We start from the raw sequence: 17,716 nt of genomic DNA on the forward strand, positions 1-17,716 counted from the left end.
CTTTGACCACAAACCAATCACAGGGTTGAACGCGAGCTTGACCGTAGAGTTGACCTCAGATTTTGACCAATTTTTACCATTATTTTCATGACTATTTTAGGCTAACTTTGACCAGCAAGGAAAGCTTAATTTGACTGGGTTTGACCAAGTTGAATAAAATATTTTTTTCTACTGCATTGACCAACATTGGCTTTCCGGTTAGGGCTATGTTTGACTTCTATTTACTACATATTTGATAGGGTTGTTTTCATTGTGATTTGGAAGTTCAATATTGACTTTATTGTACTCTATCTCGTTAATGAACATTTGATATAATAATAAGAAGAATTGATCAAAGGGTTTTCCCCATCTTGCATTTTTCCCTAGCATTCGCCAAATCTGGTGTTCTCTTATCTTGGCTTGTCTTCTACATTTTGTTATTCATGTTCCATCTATAGTTACTATCAATGTGATTTGTCATTGAATGGAAGAAGGACGAAGAAGTGTGGCCACTCATTCAAAAGGATGGATCCTACATCAAAAGGATGTCAAAACTACTTTCTTGCATGGCTCCCTTAAGGAGGAAGTCTACTTGGAGCAACCTCAAGGGTTTTATTTTAAAAGATCGAAAGACACATGTATGCAAGTCGAAGAAAGACCTATATGGGTTAAATTAAGCCCCTAGGGCTTGGTATGATAGGATTGATAGTTATTTTATGAAGCTATGACTTACAAGGATCTATGTTGATCCAAAAATTTACTTCAAGGTTGAAAAGGACATGCCTCTCATTTTTGTCCTTTGTTTTGATGATCTCTTTCTGACTAGTGTAGACCCTCTCATTTATCAATGCAAGATGGAGTTGAATGCTAAGTTCAAGATGAAAGACCTAGGACTAATGCACTACCTCCTAGGCATGGAGGTCTGGAAAAATCTAGGTGATATTTTCCTTTCTCAAGGAAAATACATTGTGAAGTTGTTAGAGAGATGTGGGATGGTAGATTGGAAATTGTGTCTACTCTAATGGAACTCAACTTCAAGAAGCTATGTGGAAGTGTTGTTAGCCCTGAATTGGAAATCCCTTTCGAGTATTGAAAACTTGTGGGGGGGCTCGTGTTCTTGGTAAACTCTCGTCTAGACATATGCTTCATTGTGAATACTGTGTGTTAATTTATGGTTGAGCCTTATTACATACATTAGATTATTGCTAAGAATCTCTTGAGATATATTCCAATAAACTATGCGTTGAGATACACTTTCAGGAATTGAAGGCTACATGGATATTTTGATGCTGACTAGGTTGGAAATATGGTAGATAGAAATAGAACGTTAGGATGTTTCTTCTCATTGGGGACTACTTCAATTTCATGGATGACCAGGAAGAAAAAATTAGTTGCATTAAGCATCACCAAGGCTGAATATATTGTTGCTAGTATGCAATGTTGGGAATTTGTCTAGTTGAGGAAGCTCTTCAATCAGCTATTTGAGCATGTGTTGGATACCACCATGATCTATTGTGATACCCAGAGTGGGATTTTCCTTTTATAGAATCCCATGTTCCACGACCGCTCTAATCACATTGACATTAGGTACCACTTTATATGGGATATGGTACAATGGGGAGAAATAAGGCTCCAACACATCGAGACCAATGAGAAGATTGTTGACATTCTCAAGAAGCCCTTAGGGAAGGTCATATTCTTATCCTTCGAAGAGAGACTTGGATTTGTGGAAGAACCCTCTCATGAGGGTCCCTCTTGATTTTGACACTAATATCTGGGAGCTCCTATGGACTTGGGGTACTTCTTGGAGGTACGAGTGACCATAGGGTGAGTGGTTCACCTTCCCTTATAGGTGTGTTATGTACAGGGTGAGTGATTCACCTTCCCCTTTGATACCCCATCATGGTTGACATGTGTGTAGGATGAGTGGTTCACCTTCCACCAAGATTGATGATATATGCATAGGATGAGTGGTTCACCTTCTCCTATGGCATATGAGCAGGGTGAGTGGTTCACCTTCTCTTGAGGCTTCCCAAACATACATCCTACCCATGTAGTCTAGGAATCAAGGGAAGTACCTCTCATATAGCCAATGAATTGGGAAAAGTGGATAGGGACCATAGCACTATAGATGGATGCATCGTGTACTATCATACTCCTTATGTCTAGGATGCATGGTGTTCAACAACTTGATTTGGGTTCAATTATGATATGGGTTCTACCCCTAGACTGACTTCGATCAGTGGAGAGTAGAAAGGTCTTGTGACTCACTCTCTATTGATTCTTATTCATTATTACATCAATGCTAAGTAGAGTTGAGATGAGATGCAGATATGGTTCATGATGAAAGTATGGCATGATGATCAATGATAAAATACTGGTACGTGGAATTATCCCTATTTGAGAGGGAGTGTTAAAATTGACAACTAGGGTCAAATTCCACTTTGGGAAAATAATTTGATTGATATGATGATTGCATTGAATTCTGCTTTTCGAGAGGACCAAAATGGGCCTAAAGATCATTAAATTTGGCTAAGAAGAAATGTGTTTTTGAATTTATGCCCACACATGTGCAAATTGTCAAGATTAACCACATCATCATGTAGGCTCATGAAGCCCAATGGACATGTCACTTGAGCCCTAATGACTTGTATAAATATGAGAGACCTCAAACCTCATTTGGCATCATGTCATCTCACACATTCTTCTCTCTCTTCATCTGATTGGTTCGTACAACTTATTAGGCATCTCCTTTCCTCACATGTGTGGCAAGAGAAGGATGAATTACATGGCCAAAATTTTAGAGTCTATTGCAAGTTTGACCAATGTTGATCAAGGGTGTTTTGACCACATTTTCCTGTGATTTTTAGGTCAAAATTTCGTTATTGGTGGGCCACATTTATTCAAATGGGAACTGAGGTATTCCATTGACTTTTACTGTAGACTTGACCGCATAGTTGACCATAGAGTTTGACCATTTTTTTCATGTTTGTTTTGGGATGACTTTGACTAGAAAAGAATATCAAGTTTCACTAGGTTTGATCGAGCTGCATAAATGATTGTTTGTTTTTGCATTGACTAATGTTGACTTTCGGGTTAGGGTTGATTTTGACTTCTATTCACTGTAGATTTGACCAGGTTCTTTTGACTGTGATTTGGCAAGTCAGTATTCACTTTGTTGTACTCTATCTCTTTGTTGAACATTTGATATAATAATAAGAAGAATTGATCAAAGGGTTTTCGCCTGCAATTCGCCAAATATAGTGTTCTCTTTTCTTGCCTTGTCTTATGAATTTTGTTAGTCATGTTCTGTCTATAATTATTGTCAATGTGATTTGTGGTTAATGTGTTTTCTAGTCAAAAACTAAACTAGAAATTGTCATTGGGTTGTTAAAAGGATATTGAAGTAAATCTACTAAGCATAGAACACATCATTTTTAACTTAAATTAACATGGTTGGAGTAGGAGGAAGAGGACAAAAACCAAGAACACCCTATAAATGATATTCCAAGAGTGCATAATGATTTACCTAATCATATTAAGAAATTCCTCTGTAAATTCAATATTTATAATGGAGAAGCCCCTGAGGGCCATATAAGAAAATTCATGTTAGCATGTAATCATATGGGTGTAAGGAATTCGAGGATCAGTATGAAAAGGAGGAGCCCACAAAAGAAAAAGAAGATGTTTCTTCACCAGGTAAGCCTAGAATTCACCTCCTTATTCAACAAATTAATAAATTGAAGGAGGAAAATGATAATTTAAGAAAACAACTTACCATGGTGAAAGGGAAACTTCAATTTAGAAAAAAAAATGGATTAGAAACCCTAGCAGAAGTGGAAAAATTAATGTCACTTGATGATACAATAATGAGATTTTGTGATGGGTGTAAGCAAGTTCTAGAGGATGAATATTGTGAAAGGCCAACCAATATTTCGGTTGGGGTCCAAGTTCGAGAGTAGGATGAATAATTCCAAACTGTTATTCCATAAGAACCTGCTAAAGGTGCTACTATTACATAAGAACTAGCAGTTGAAGCAGAGTGGGATGGAGAAGAATAATATACCATTCCACAAGAAATGTTTTATGATGTTGTTATTACACAACAAACAATAGCTGAAACAAAGCACACTGAAATAAAATTGGTCATTGTTATACAAGAACCTATCGACGATGTTGATGTCACATAAGAGCTAGAAGCTGAGGTAGGGTAGCCAGTGGAGAAATGAGATGAAGAGATGTTTCAGGAAGATTTTGAAACTGCTAGTATAGAAGTAACAAAGACATCCCAGTTGAAATAGGAGGTGACATTGAAGGCGACATTCTCATTCTAGGAATTGGATAAGTGGAATAAATTAACACTCTCACTGAAAGATGAAGTTATTCCTTTAAAATAGTATCGAGGAATTGTTGATAATATGAAGAAGAAATGGGTTGAAAAGCTAAAGGTTTTGGACGTGGTGAGGATACAGAAAGAAAGGAAGCAAGAACTATTATAGGTCGAAGAATTGCAAGGGGAAGTACAATTGTTATAGTAGGAAAACGAGTCTACATATGAACTTATTCATAGTATATTAAGTTTCATACCTCCTTATCCTTGTTATCCCTTATTTCTGAAGGAGAAATGACCATATGAGGTAAGGGAGGCTCAGTACTTTCTGGAAACTCTCTAGAAGGCCACCTTTCCAGAACAACATTTACTTTGTGAATGTTATACACATGATTATGTCTATTTTTGGGAAATAATCCTTAACCTTACACTGTATGTTGGAGATGTTCAATTGAGAATTTTTATATATTTTGTACAAAATTGAGTTAGTTAGAAGGCCGCTTGTGACACTGTAATAGCTAATGAAGAAAGGGTAAAAATAGCTTATCGAAAATGAGCATGGGCCTACTTAAAGAGTTTTTATGGTGTATAATAGGATGTGGCGATATTTTAATACTAAGAAGATATCGATGGATTTTAGAGATAGGGTTTTGGAGCTTGTAGGAAGAAGTTGAGAGATGAGGATTGTTATTATTTTTTGAATTTCATATAGGCACTATATATCATTTCTTAGAGTGTAGAATGCATCAGGATAGTGGGCGTAGTTGGCTTGGACGTAGATTCAAGCTCCCTCTTATTTGGCTCCTTGCTTATCAATATCAAAATCCATACCATCTCACTCATAAATTTGGGAAATTGAATTGGTACTTTCCCGAGGCTACGAGGCAAATTTAGAGGATACTGCAAAAGCTTATAATTTTAGATAATTTCACTCTCAACACATCACAAACCATTTACAAGGGTACGCATGAGGATATGTAGATACTTAAGCTGGGGGAAATGTTGGGATGTGGAAAATGGCATCTTTTTTCAGTGATTTTCCAACCTTTTCCTTACCCTTTTTTACTCTCAAGACCATACTCTATTATTGTAACAACTGTTATTAACCTAAGTAAGTCTCTCTTTATAAAACATCCTTATGATCTAATTATATTTGTAATTTTCCATGAAAATATTGTTTTAAGCTATTTTTATCATAAAACTGATAATTAGGTTGTTACAGGGTTTATGGTCTCTTGAGATGCTATTACAAAATTACATTTTCTAGATTTTCCTTGCCAAGGATAGGTCCACAAGAACTTGTTCAACATTTTTATTACACATTAAGATATCTTTTGGATGCATTGATCTCCTTTAATCACATATGAACATCGATCTGGAAATCATGTGGTAAAATTTAGTTCGACTATCAAATGAGATATTTATGGACAACGTAGCGAAAATAGTTAGGATTTTCTATAAGATTATTGTAATTTGGAAAAGTTGCACAACATTTTTCTAACCTTGGAAATTTCTATCAAAATATTAATATGTATTCTCGATTTAGACCACATGACAATCGATAGATTCTCATGGTGATATTATCATTGTAATCGGAGATTATAAATGTTGGAAATAATACTGAGAGGGGGGAGGGGGGTGAATCAGTATTATCAAGCCAAATATTCTCTTTTTAAAATTCAGAGGATATACGCTACTTTAGTTAGTAAAAACCGCATATATACGCAACTATGTAGAAGGAAACCTGCGTATACAATGCAAACTTATGATTTAATTTATCTTTCAGATGTTGATTATTAATCTATGTATCTGAGTGAAATAGACAGTAACCAGACCAGTAAAACAGAACAGAAGACAGTCACACATAAGAACACAAGATATAAGGTGGAAACCCAATGTGGGTGAAAACCACCTGATGCAATTCGTCTCTATCTTTCTTTAATTAGAAACTTCCTTTTACAATGTACTGGTGGAGTCCTTTACTAGTACGTAGGCTACAACCTGCAGAGAGCTACAACCCTCTCTCGTTTTCCAGCTTCTCCTGGAAGGGAGCTACAACACCCTTAGCTCTTGTACTAGCCAAGATACTAGTATGTATGTGCTGGCCTACTGAAGGCTACAACATTCTCTTTCTTCCAGGGACCACGTTTCATAAATTTTCAGACTGGATCCATGAACATCAATCAATCATCAATTATATCTGCATCAAACAATCTCCTTTTCCCAATTAGCACTGAATCAAGTAAACACTTCTCTGACAGCTGTACCCAGAACATAGTGACAGTAACCATATACCAAATTCTGAACCTAGAACATCACAGCAATAAATAGAGGCAACTAGATCACAATAAAATACATATACGCTACTTAAAAAACCTGAAACCTACGTGCATACGCTCCTGTGTGTGGAGAAACCTGCGTATACACAGTTTTCCTTTACTGAAACTGCATGTATACGCGCCTTCGCTTCACTGAACCTGCGTATAGATCTATAAAGGATAACTCACTCTTTTAAACAGTCAGATACTAATTAACCCAGATTGTCAGATTTATACATCAAGCGTGTGCCTCACAGAACAGATCAAAATCATACAAAGATACTATCATTCAAGCCTTATCAATAGATCTTATCCTTCTTTATGCGCTTATGTTCGTCCTTCATTCAGATCCAGATCTGCACCATAACCCCAATCACAGAAGTTTCAGATCTAGCACATGTAAAATATTCAATTGATTCCAAAGATACTTTCCCAAATGATCTCCTTCCTCTTTTATAGTCTTGGGCCTTTCTCAATACCACGGTCCAAAACCATAATAACACAATACCACAGGCCCAATACTTTGGGATCAACCCTTCTGACGAGATACCATGGTCCAAAACCATAGGTTCAAATACCAAGGACTAACTACCACGGACCAAAGGTAAGTTTTCCAACATATACGCGCTTTTCTTTGCATGAAAGTGCGTGTATACGCATACGCGCCTTCAAAATGTCTAAACCGCGTGTATACACGACATTGTCAAGATGAACCTACGTATATGACTTTTTCTTCATTCTGAAAGCCTGAACTGAGATCTGTCACCAGATAGAGTTGCCATCAAGGACAACACCTGTGCCATAGCTCCAAACCTATACCATAATGCCAACAATCTCCCCCTTTGGACTTGATGGCAACCCCATATCTTCAAAGTCATTCTCCCCCTTTGTCATCAAGGGCAAAGGGTTGTGCTCACTCTCAACACATCACAAACCATTTACAAGGGTACGCATGAGGATATGTAGATACTTAAGCTGGGGGAAATGTTGGGATGTGGAAAATGGCATCTTTTTTCAGTGATTTTCCAACCTTTTCCTTACCCTTTTTTACTCTCAAGACCATACTCTATTATTGTAACAACTGTTATTAACCTAAGTAAGTCTCTCTTTATACAACATCCTTATGATCTAATTATATTTGTAATTTTCCATGAAAAATATTGTTTTAAGCTACTTTTATCATAAAACTGATAATTAGGTTGTTACAGGGTTTATGGTCTCTTGAGATGCTATTACAAGATTACATTTTCTAGTTTTTCCTTGCCAAGGATAGGTCCACAAGAACTTCTTCAACATTGTTATTACACATTAAGATCTCTTTTGGATGCATTGATCTCCTTTAATCACATATGAACATCGATGTGGAAATCATGTGATAAAATTTAGTTCGACTATCAAATGAGATATTTATGGACAACGTAGCAGAAACAGTTAGGATTTTCTATAAGAAAATTGTAATTTCGAAAAGTTGTACAACATTTTTCTAACCTTGGAAATTTCTATCAAAATATTAATATGTATTCTCGATTTAGACCACATGACAATCGATAGATTCTCATGGTGATATTATCATTGTAATCGGAGATTATAAATGTTGGAAATAATACTAAGAGGGGGGAGGGGGTGAACCAATATTATCATGCCAAATATCCCCTTTTTAAAATTCAGAGGATATACGCTACTTCAGTTAGTAAAACCTGCATATATACGCAACAATGTAGAAGGAAACCCGCGTATACAATGCAAACTTATGATTTAGTTTATCTTTCAGATGTTGATTTTTAATTTGTGTATCTAAGTGAAATAGACAGTAACCAGACTAGTAAAACAGAACAGAAGACAGTCACACATAAGAACACAAGATATAAGGTGGAAACCCAATGTGGGTGAAAACCACCTGCTGCAATTCGTCTCTATCTTTCTTTAATTAGAAACTTCCTTTTACAATGTATTGGTGGAGTCCTTTACTTGTACGTAGGCTACAACCTGCAGAGAGCTACAACCCTCTCTCATTTTCCAGCTTCTCCTGGAAGGGAGCTACAACCCCGTTAGCTCTTTTACTAGCCAAGATACTAGTACGTAGGTGCTGGCCTACTGAAGGCTACAACCTTATCTTTCTTCTAGGGACCACATTTCATAAATTTTCAGACTGGATCCATGAACATCAATCAATCATCAAGTATATCTGCATCAAACAATCTCCTTTTCCCAATTAGCACTGAATCAAGTAAACACTTCTCTGACAGTTGTACCCAAAACACATTGACAGTAACCATATACCAAATTCTGAACCTAGAACACTGCAGCAACAAATAGAGGCAACTAGATCACAATAAAATACATATACACTACTTTAAAAACCTGAAACCTACGTGCATATGCTCCTGTGTGTGGAGAAACCTGCGTATACGCAGTTTTCCTTTACTGAAACTGCATGTATATGCACCTTCGCTTCACTGAACCTGCATATAGATCTATAAAGGATAACTCACTCTTTTAAATAGTCATATACTAATTAACCCAGATTGTCAGATTTATACATCAAGCGTGCGCCTCAAAGAACAGATCAAAATCATACAAAGATACTATCATTCAAGCCTTATCAATAGATCTTATCCTTCTTTATGCGCTTATGTTCGTCCTTCATTCAGATCCAGATCTGCACCATAACCCCAATCACAAAAGTTTCAGATCTAGCACACGTTAGATATTCAATTGATTCCAAAGATGCTTTGCCAAATGATCTCCTTCCTCTTTTATAGTCTTGGGCCTTTCTCAATACCACGGTCCAAAACCATAATAACACAATACCACGGGCCCAATACTTTGGGATCAACCCTTCTGACGAGATACCATGGTCCAAAACCATAGGTTCAAATACCAAGGACTAACTACCACGGACCAAAGGTAAGTTTTCCAACATATACGCGCTTTTCTTTGCATGAAAGTGCGTGTATACGCATACGCGCCTTCAAAATGTCTAACCCGCGTGTATACACGACGTTGTCAAGATGAACCTACGTATATGACTTTTTCTTCATTCTGAAAGCCTGAACTGAGATCTGTCACCAGATAGAGTTGCCATCAAGGACAACACCTGTGCCATAGCTCCAAACCTATACCATAATGCCAACAATCTCCCCCTTTGGACTTGATGGCAACCCCATATCTTCAAAGTCATTCTCCCCCTTTGTCATCAAGGGCAAAGGGTTGTGCTCCCCCTGAGTGTATGCTGAAATCTCTGCCCTGTTGTGCTAACCATGCTCCCCCTGACTGTAGACAAGATTTGAAAAAAAAATGTTCTTCAAGAAGAACCAAGACCTGCCTATCACCAACAGACTCAATACATACATCCATCACCCAACCAAGTGGGGATCATCCACCCAACCAAGTGGGGATACATCAGAAATTTACATATGACACCCAAATACATTACATCTTCATCCCAGGCATAGTGGGGAAACCAAGATAGGCCGTTACATGACCTTGACACCATAAAAGAGATACATGACATAGAGACGAAATATCTAGAGCAATACTTATGAAAGACACCAATAACTGATAGCAGCAGCATCTGTCAATCACCATTCAGATCAGCAACCATGATTTCCTTCTGTTCTTCCTCTACATTTGTTCCACCTGAAACCAACAATGGCTGTGAACTAGAACCAAAAGCTTCTAAGATAATGCCAACAATGCATCATTAGAAGTTTATCTGCTCCCCCTGAACCTGTGCCAGATGGTCTTTGTCAGACCCATATCAGACTATCTTCAACCAGAGCCTGTCCCTACTAATATCCATCAATCCTCCATATACGCGACTGTCTCTGCACAAACCGGCGTATGTATGCGGATCCTCCTCAAGCAACTCGCGTACACCCATTTTTCTCTGAAACAGTCAAGATTTAACAGCAAGATGATGCATCAACTACCCCCAGATTTTGTCTAAGGTATTCAAATGTCTCCCTGGGCGGTGGTTTAGTGAGAATATCAGCAACTTGTTCCTTAGAAGGAACATACTCCAATTTGACCTTTTGTTCCAACACTTGTTCCCGGAGAAAGTGATACTTGATCAGTATGTGCTTGGTTTTTGAATGCATGACTGGGTTCTTTGAAATGCTGATTGCACTTGTATTATCACATAAGATGGAGATAGGTGGTGTACAAGTGATTTGAAAATCCTGCAAGGTTTGCATCATGCAAAGGAGTTGAGTGCAGCAAGATGCAGCAGCCACATATTCCACTTCAGCTGTAGATAAAGCAACCGAACTCTGTTTCTTGCTGAACCAAGAAACTAATCTGGAACCCATAAAGAATGCACCACCACTTTTGCTCTTCTTGTCATCCATGCTTCCGGCCCAATCTGCATCTGTATGAGCATGAAGTGTGAGATCTGTATCTCTAGGATACCATAAGCCATAGTTTTGAGTTCCTTGAAGATACTTGAAAATTCTCTTTACTGCCTGAAGATGGGTTTCTTTATTCATGAAATCTTCCAACTATTCCCACTGCATGCATGATGTCTGGTCGAGTACCTGTCAAATAAAGAAGACTTCCAATCATGGATCTATAGGTTGGTTGATGCACTGCTGCAGATTCATCATTTGCACTGAGGATGCATCTTGTAACCATAGGAGTACATACTGGTTTTGCATCTTCCATTCCATATTTCTTCAAGATCTGCTTGAGATACTTGGTTTGAGACAAAAAGATACCACCTTCATTTTGTTGGATTTGCAATCCAAGAAAATATGGCAGTTCTCCAAGCAAAGACATTTCGAATTCTTTCTGCATTACCAAGGCAAAGCTTTGACTCATAGCTTCTTCATTGCTGCCAAAGATAATATCATCTACATACACAACAAGTATTAGCAATTTGTCATTTTCAATTTTTATATAAATATTGCTATCTGCTGATCCTTTTGAAAAACCATGTTGATGAAGATATTTTTCCAAACGGTAGTACCAAGCCCTTGGAGCCTGTTTAAGACCATAGAGATCCTTTTTTAGTCTGCATAAAAGATTTGGATCATTCCCAAGGATGAAGCCGTCTGGTTGCTCAATGTACACTTCTTCTTCTAAGTCTCCATTCAGAAAGGTTGATTTCACATCCATTTGAAATACTTTGAACTTCTGAAAGCTTGAGAGAGCAAGGAACATTCGGATGGCCTCAAGTCTAGCAATGGGAGCAAAAGTTTCTTCAAAGTCTATACCTTCTTGTTGAGCATACCCTTTACAAACAAGTCTGGCCTTGTTTCTAATCACTTCCCCATTTTCATTCAACTTGTTTTTAAAGATCCATTTTGTCCCTATGACATTCTTATATTTTGGTCTAGGAACCAACTCCCAAGTGTTATTCTTTTCAATCTGCTCAAGTTCTTCATCCATTCCCTTGACCCAACATTCATCTTTGCATGCCTCTTTTACATTTTGAGGTTCAGTGGAGGAGAGCAATGCCAAATAGCTTGAGGCTTCTGCAATTGTTCTTCTTGTTTGTACACCTGCCTCTTTCTGCCCCAAAATCTGAGATTCTAGATGATTCTTCTGAACGTACCTGGATGGAGTCTTCTCTTCTATCCTTATCTGTTCCTCTGGTGACTCTTGAGGTTCTTCTTCATCATCAGTCTGATTTGGAGAGTAGTCTTCATCCTCTTAGATATTTTCATAATTTACTTGCCTAGGAATGTATCCTTTTTCATCAACCACTACATCAACGCTGTCAACAATTCTTCCAAGTCTTTTATTGTAACACTTATATGCTTTGCTGTGGGGAGAATAACCAAGGAGAATGCCTTCATCTGCTCTAGGTTCAAGTTTGCCAAGATGTTCATCATTATTCTTAATATAGCATTTGCTTCCAAAAATTTTGAAATTCTTTACCGAAGGAGTCTCACCATACCAGAGCTCATGAGGAGTTTGAGTGTTGTTCTCTCGGACATTTGTTTTTTTGAGAATAACAACCGCAGCAAATGCAGCTTCACCCGAGAAGGTTGTGGGAGTTCCAGACTCATCAAGCATAGCATGAGCCATTTGTTGGACCGTTCTGTTCATCCTTTCCACCACTCCATTTTGCTGAGGAGTCCTAGCTATAGAGAATTCCCTTCTTATTCCATGTTCTTCACAGAAATTGAAAAATTCATTTGAGGTAAACTCCCCACCTCTGTCGGACCTGAGGCACTTAATTTTTTGATCTGATTCATTTTCGGCCAAGGCTTTGAAGGATTTGAATTTTTCGAATGCTTCGTCTTTGTGCTTCATAAGTCCTAACCAAACCATCCTGGAGAAGTTGTCAATGAATAATATAAATTATTCTTCTCCTCGAGGTGACCTTGTCCTAAATGGACCACATACATCTGTATGGACTAGCTCAAGAGGCCTGCTAGCTGATCCTACCTTCTCAAGGAAGTTAGTTCTGGTTTGCTTACCAAACTGACATGATTTGCATATTGTGTTGTCTGGAATTTTGATATCTGGAAGACCACAAACTGCCTGGTATTTGCATGCTTTCCTTATTTTTGAAAAGATTAGATGCCCCAACCTCCGGTGCCATAACCAGTGTTCATCATCCTTGCTCAAATAGCATTGTTGTTGTCCTTCTTCAAATATGTATAAATTATTTGGAGTTCTTCTACCTTTGATCATTGTTTTTCCTGTATCAAGATCACGAACACTACATCCATTTGATCGAAATATTACCTCGGTTCCTTGATTGCGCATCTGATTGACACTCAGTAGATTATGCTTCAAGCCATCAACATACAATACATTTCCAGCTTTGACCTTTTCTTTCAACTGAGCAGTGCCTCTTCCTTTTATGACTGCAGGGGTATCATTTCCAAAAGAAACTTTCTTTCCCTTTTCTAAAACACTATATGATTCAAGTTTTTCTTTATCACCTATCATATGCTTTGAACATCCACTGTCGATGTACCATAGATTTTCCTATCCTTCTGCATAAAAAGCTATCCCACATATTTCTGGTTGTGGTTCCTTTATTCTCCATGTTCTGGTGCTTGAGGCTTATTCCTTTGTGTACTGAAACCTGCTCCTACATTCAGAATCTTCATGACTAAAGTTATTACAAATAGAACATTCAATTTCATTTTCAAGGGCCGAAAAGTTGTTATAGGTCCTTTTCGTAATCCCAGTCATACTTCTTTGTTTTTGAGCTTCTCTATTCATGATTGTCTTCTAGGCAACACATTGAGCTGCTTTGTGACCAAAGTTATGGCAAGAGAAACATTGGCCATTGAAGAAACTTCTTTGATTATCAAATCTACCAGCCAAATGATTGTAGTTTCCATTGTCATCCATTCTTGAAGCAAATTGAGAAGTTTTTACCTGTGGCTGGTTGTAGCTTTTGTTCACCCTTAAGATGGATTGCCCCTGGTTTACCTGGTAGTCTTTGTTTATTCTTGATGTAATTTGTCCCTGTTTTACCTGGTGATCTCCATTGGTCTTTTGCTCATTCCTCCTTGCTGCATCAAGATAACTCTTTGAGGTGGATGCCTGAGATGCTTCTCCATTATACCCCAGACCTATCTTGATTAGTGGAGAATGCTTTACATTGATAATCTCATCCAGAGTTTCAGATCCTTTAACAAATTTAAGATTAAGAGCCTTTGTTTTCTCAATTTCGTTTCTAAGGCCAACAATTTCACATTCTAACTTCTCAAGAAATTTTTCTTTTTCATCAAGCTGTAATTGCAGAGTGTCAATGATCATATCTTTTTCTTCTAAACATGTTTTGAGTCTAGAAATCTCTTCATAAAAACCATCTACATCTATAGCGTCCATGTAATCATCATCTTCAAAAGCCATTAAAAGTTTATAATCATTACCTCGTTCATCTTCGTCACTATTTGATAGGCCATCACTGTCTTCATGAGTGTAGTAACTTTTCTTAGTTGCATTTTGTTTCTTGTTCCATCTAACAGGTTCCTTCCCTTTGTCAATCTTATCCTTATGAGGACACTTGGCAGCATAATGACCGACTCTTCCATAAGCAACGCTTTTGGAAGGTAACTTACCTCGGAATCTTCCATCACCCTGTTGAAGATTCTTGACAAAATTTGATTCTTCTTCTTCTTCTGACATGTGTCCTGACTCATAGTAGTCTCCTTTGCCTGAAGCCTTGAAAGCAGCTTCTCTCTTGTCCGATGGTCCTCCTTTCCTCATTTCATAAGCAGTTAGAATCCCGTGCAGCTGTGACATGGTAAGGTTTCGTAGATTTTCTTTTTCTTCTATTGCAGAAACTTTAGATTCAAACCTAGGGGACAAAGATCTTAGAACTTTTTCGACCACAACAGCCTCTTTTATTTCTTCACCCATGTTTTTCATAAAATTAACAATCTCATATACATGAAGGAAATAGTTAGCCACACTTTCATCATTGTGCATTCTGAGATTTTCATACTGAAGTCTGAGGGTTTGAAGTTTTGCTCATTTTACCTGTTCATCTCCTTCATAGCTCAGAACAATATTGTCCCATATTTCCTTTGCGGATTTATACTGCATAACCTTGACGAATTCTGATTGAGATAGACATCGTAATAGGGTATTGACTGCCTTTGCATTTGTTTCATATTTCTTCTTCTCAGCCAGATCTGTAGGAGTTGCTGATGGAAAAGTGTACCCTGTATCGATGATATCCCAGACTTCTGTACCAAGAGATTGAAGATAGGTAGTAACTCTTACCTTCCAATATACGAAGTTTGTCCCATCAAAAATCGGTGGCCTGATAGATGCTTCTCTCTCGTAGTTGCTCATGATGATGGATATTCCTCCAAGCGATCAAGCTTCTTCAGAAGGACCTGCTCTGATACCAATTGTTTGAAATAATACTGAGAGAGGGGGGGGGGGGGTGAATCAGTATTATCAAGCCAAATATTCCCTTTTTAAAATTCAAAGGATATACACTACTTCAGTTAGTAAAACCCGCATATATACGCAACTATGTAGAAGGAAACCCGCGTATACAATGCAAACTTATGATTTACTTTATCTTTCAGATGTTGATTATTAATCTGTGTATCTAAGTGAAATAGACAGTAACCAGACCAGTAAAATAGAACATAAGACAGTCACACACAAGAACACAAGATATAAGGTGGAAATCCAATGTGGGTGAAAACCACCTACTGCAATTCATCTCTATCTTTATTTAATTAGAAACTTCCTTTTACAATGTACTGGTGCAGTCCTTTACCAATACGCAGGCTACAACCTACAGAGAGCTACAACCCTCTCTCATTTTCCAGCTTCTCCTGGAAGGGAGCTACAACCCCCTTAGCTCTTGTACTAGCCAAGATACTAGTACGTAGGTGCTGGCCTACTGAAGGCTACAACCTTCTCTTTCTTCCAGGGACCACGTTTCATAAATTTTCAGACTGGATCCATGAACATCAATCAATCATCAAGTATATCTACATCAAAAAATCTCCTTTTCCCAATTAGCACTGAAACAAGTAAACACTTCTCTGACAGCTATACCCAGAACACAGTGACAGTAACCATATACCAAATTCTGAACCCAGAACACTACAGCAACAAACAGAGGCAGCTAGATCACAATAAAATACGTATATGCTACTTAAAAAACCTGAAACCTGCGTGCATATGCTCCTGTGTGTGGAGAAACCTGTGTATATGCAGTTTTCCTTTACTGAAACTACATGTATACGCGCCTTCGCTTCACTGAACCTGCGTATAGATCTATAAAGGATAACTCACTCTTTCAAACAGTTAGATACTAATTAACCCAGATTGTTGGGTCCCTATAATACTAGTGATTACCCCATTATTATTGTAGCTATACCCCTTATTTATATTGTTGTGCCCCTATTACCCCCATATTGTTATTTCTGTGCCCCATAGAATCCCTCTATTGTTTTTTGTGGCTTTATATTATTATTGTTAGGTCGGCTGGATTATATTGTGACTCCTTAGACTCCTATATATAGAAAGGAGGTTTTGTCATTTGTATCATCCAAGAATTGTTCATTTATGTAATGTAAAGGAGGTTGCCCCCTCGAAGAGGCTGAATTTTAAGGCGTGGATCTCTCTTTTCTATCTTTTTGTGAGCTGGTTTCATAACATTTGGTATCAGAGCTTTGGATTCTAGGGTTTCGCTGCTCCAAACAGGTCATCGTGGCATTTTTGCTATAACTTTTTTTTCTGTAATGTTTCAGAAGTCACAAACAAAACCCATTTGAGAAGAAATCGCGCTGAACCTTGGGTCCGCATTTCAGAGCTTTTCGCGCGATATTTGCAGAGATATGATCTGAGGAATTTGGTCTTTTTGCAGAATCTTGAATTACATTCAAAACAGGTGACCTGGGGAAAATTGTCATAACTTTCTCTCTAGGGATCGGATTGAAATTTCATAAGAAGGTACAGAAAGAGGACAGACTGTAGTTTCTTGTATGCATGTTTTAGATTCAAAGGTTGAAACAGTGACTTGTGGCACGTCGTACAAGTTCGCTCTACTGAACTAGTCTAAAAGCAAGTCACTGTGGGAGATTTCACATAACTCTTCCTTGGAGAATCCAATTTGGGTCAGACTTGTGGCATTGGAAAGAGGACATAGAAGGCTACTACAGGTCGCAATTTCAGAACTGGATGATCTGAAATTACAGAGATACATCAGATTCAATATCAGGCTTCTATAAAGTGAAAAAAGGGTGTATAGTTTTGTTTTTAATTTTTGTGTAAGCTTGGTTTAACGGAATTCAAAGGGCATAGTAAATCATTATTATCGGTAACTGATGCCCCGAGGAAAGAAAATGCAAACACCTAGTAAGGAACCTGAAAGCTCTAGCATGACTCATGAAGGAGAGGAAGAAATGCTACATGATATATCAAAATTACAAGAACAAGTGCAACACATGTCACGCTCACAAAAGCTAACAGAAGCTAAGATAAGTGGCGTGGAATCTAAGATAAATGGCATGGAAGCTAAGATGGATGATTTGAAGATAGATTTGAAGACAGACATGGAAGAATTGAAGAAGTTGCTACAAGAAAGGGTCACTAATGGTGAAAAGGTAGTAAAGGAAACTCATGATGAGAACAAAAGAAATGTTAATCA

This window comes from Pinus tabuliformis, chromosome 1_1 (genome assembly GCF_031772625.1).
Source record: "Pinus tabuliformis cultivar Carrire ecotype Pingquan chromosome 1_1, CPIR1, whole genome shotgun sequence".
Lineage (NCBI taxonomy): Eukaryota > Viridiplantae > Streptophyta > Pinopsida > Pinales > Pinaceae > Pinus > Pinus tabuliformis.